We start from the raw sequence: 3,205 nt of genomic DNA, 5'->3' as shown, positions 1-3,205 counted from the left end.
ATCCAGTCACTATATGTAGATATTATCTAGTCACAGTATGGGGGGTGTTATCCAGTCACAGTATGGGGGGTGTTATCCAGTCACTGTATGGGGGGTGTTATCCAGTCACTGTATGGGGGGGGGGGGGGGGGTGTTATCCAGTCACGGTATGGTGGTGTTATCCAGTCACAGTATGGGGGTGTTATCCAGTCACAGTATGGGGGGTGTTATCCAGTCACTGTATGGGGGTGTTATGCAGTCACAGTATGGGGGTGTTATCCAGTCACAGTACGGGGGTGTTATCCAGTCACTGTATGGGGGTGTTATCCAGTCACAGTACGGGGGTGTTATCCAGTCACAGTACGGGGGTGTTATCCAGTCACAGCATAGGGGTGTTATCCAGTCACAGTAATAGGGTGTTATCCAGTCAGAGTATAGTGGTGTTATCCAGTCACAGTATGGGAAAGTTATCCAGTCACAGTATGGTGGTGTTATCCAGTCACAGTATGGTGGTGTTATCCAGTCACAGTATGGGGGGTGTTATCCAGTCACAGTATGGGGGTGTTATCCAGTCACGGTATGGTGGTGTTATCCAGTCACGGTATGGTGGTGTTATCCAGTCACAGTATGGGGGTGTTATCCAGTCACAGTATGGGGTGGTGTTATCCAGTCACAGTATGGGGGTGTTATCCAGTCACAGTATGGTGGTGTTATCCAGTCACAGTATGGGGGTGTTATCCAGTCACAGTATGGTGGTGTTATCCAGTCACAGTATGGGGGGTGTTATCCAGTCACAGTATAGTGGTGTTATCCAGTCACAGTATGGGGGTGTTATCCAGTCACAGTATGGGGGTGTTATCCAGTCACAGTATGGGGGTGTTATCCAGTCACTGTATAGTGGTGTTATCCAGTTACGGTATGGGGGATGTTATCCAGTCACAGTATGGGGGTGTTATCCAGTCACAGTATGGGGGTGTTATCCAGTCACAGTATGGGGGGTGTTATCCAGTCACAGTATGGGGGGTGTTATCCAGTCACAGTATGGGGGGTGTTATCCAGTCACAGTATGGGGGGTGTTATCCAGTCACAGTATGGTGGTGTTATCCAGTCACAGTATGGGGGTGTTATCCAGTCACAGTATGGGGGTGTTATCCAGTCACAGTATGGGGTGGTGTTATCCAGTCACAGTATGAGGGGTGTTATCCAGTCACAGTATGGGGGTGTTATCCAGTCACAGTATAGTGGTGTTATCCAGTCACAGTATGGGGGGTGTTATCCAGTCACAGTATAGTGGTGTTATCCAGTCACAGTATGGGGGTGTTATCCAGTCACAGTATGGAGGTGTTATCCAGTCAGAGTATAGTGGTGTTATCCAGTCACACCATGTGGGGTGTTATCCAGTCACAGTTTGGGGGGTGTTATCCAGTCACAGTATGGGGGGTGTTATCCAATCACATTATGGCGGTGTTCTCCAGTCACTGTATGGGGGAGTTATCCAGTCACAGTATAGTGGTGTTATCCAGTCACAGTATGGGGGTGCTATCCAGTCACTATATGTAGATATTATCTAGTCACAGTATGGGGGGTGTTATCCAGTCACAGTATGGGGGGTGTTATCCAGTCACTGTATGGGGGGTGTTATCCAGTCACTGTATGGGGGGGGGGGGGGGGTGTTATCCAGTCACGGTATGGTGGTGTTATCCAGTCACAGTATGGGGGTGTTATCCAGTCACAGTATGGGGGGTGTTATCCAGTCACTGTATGGGGGTGTTATGCAGTCACAGTATGGGGGTGTTATCCAGTCACAGTACGGGGGTGTTATCCAGTCACTGTATGGGGGTGTTATCCAGTCACAGTACGGGGGTGTTATCCAGTCACAGTACGGGGGTGTTATCCAGTCACAGCATAGGGGTGTTATCCAGTCACAGTAATAGGGTGTTATCCAGTCAGAGTATAGTGGTGTTATCCAGTCACAGTATGGGAAAGTTATCCAGTCACAGTATGGTGGTGTTATCCAGTCACAGTATGGTGGTGTTATCCAGTCACAGTATGGGGGGTGTTATCCAGTCACAGTATGGGGGTGTTATCCAGTCACGGTATGGTGGTGTTATCCAGTCACGGTATGGTGGTGTTATCCAGTCACAGTATGGGGGTGTTATCCAGTCACAGTATGGGGTGGTGTTATCCAGTCACAGTATGGGGGTGTTATCCAGTCACAGTATGGGGGTGTTATCCAGTCACAGTATGGTGGTGTTATCCAGTCACAGTATGGGGGGTGTTATCCAGTCACAGTATAGTGGTGTTATCCAGTCACAGTATGGGGGTGTTATCCAGTCACAGTATGGGGGTGTTATCCAGTCACAGTATGGGGGTGTTATCCAGTCACTGTATAGTGGTGTTATCCAGTTACGGTATGGGGGATGTTATCCAGTCACAGTATGGGGGTGTTATCCAGTCACAGTATGGGGGGTGTTATCCAGTCACAGTATGGGGGGTGTTATCCAGTCACAGTATGGGGGGTGTTATCCAGTCACAGTATGGGGGTGTTATCCAGTCACAGTATGGGGGGTGTTATCCAGTCACAGTATGGGGGTGTTATCCAGTCACGGTATGGGGGATGTTATCCAGTCACAGTATGGGGGTGTTATCCAGTCACGGTATGGGGGTGTTATCCAGTCACAGTATGGGGTGGTGTTATCCAGTCACAGTATGGGGGTGTTATCCAGTCACAGTATAGGGGTGTTATCCAGTCACAGTATGGGGGGTGTTATCCAGTCACAGTATGGGGGTGTTATCCAGTCACAGTACAGGGGTGTTATCCAGTCACAGTATGGGGGTGTTATCCAGTCACAGTATGGGGTGTTATCCAGTCACAGTATGGGGGGTGTTATCCAGTCACAGTATGGGGGTGTTATCCAGTCACAGTATGGGGGTGTTATCCAGTCACAGTATGGGGGTGTTATCCAGTCACAGTATGGGGGTGTTAATCGGTTGGATGTAGGTTTCGGTCGATATTTCACCAGTGTGAACGGTCACCTGCTATTCTCCCAGTAGATGGCGCTGTCTTCTCGGTGATTTCATCTCTGTCAGCTTTTCCAGCTTCTGATCTCTGCTGGGGGCAGAGAAGAGAACAGAGGGCTTTCCCGGCCGAAGGAGTTAATAGGGCGTGTCCCGCTGTGGAGTGGGCGGAGTGTGAGCTGAGGCGGGCGTGGCGTGTGCCTGGGTG

The sequence above is a fragment of the Dendropsophus ebraccatus genome, chromosome 9 (assembly GCF_027789765.1).
Source record: "Dendropsophus ebraccatus isolate aDenEbr1 chromosome 9, aDenEbr1.pat, whole genome shotgun sequence".
NCBI classification, from domain to species: domain Eukaryota; kingdom Metazoa; phylum Chordata; class Amphibia; order Anura; family Hylidae; genus Dendropsophus; species Dendropsophus ebraccatus.
The sequence above is the reverse complement of the archived record's forward strand: the minus strand, read 5'-3'. Positions refer to the sequence as shown.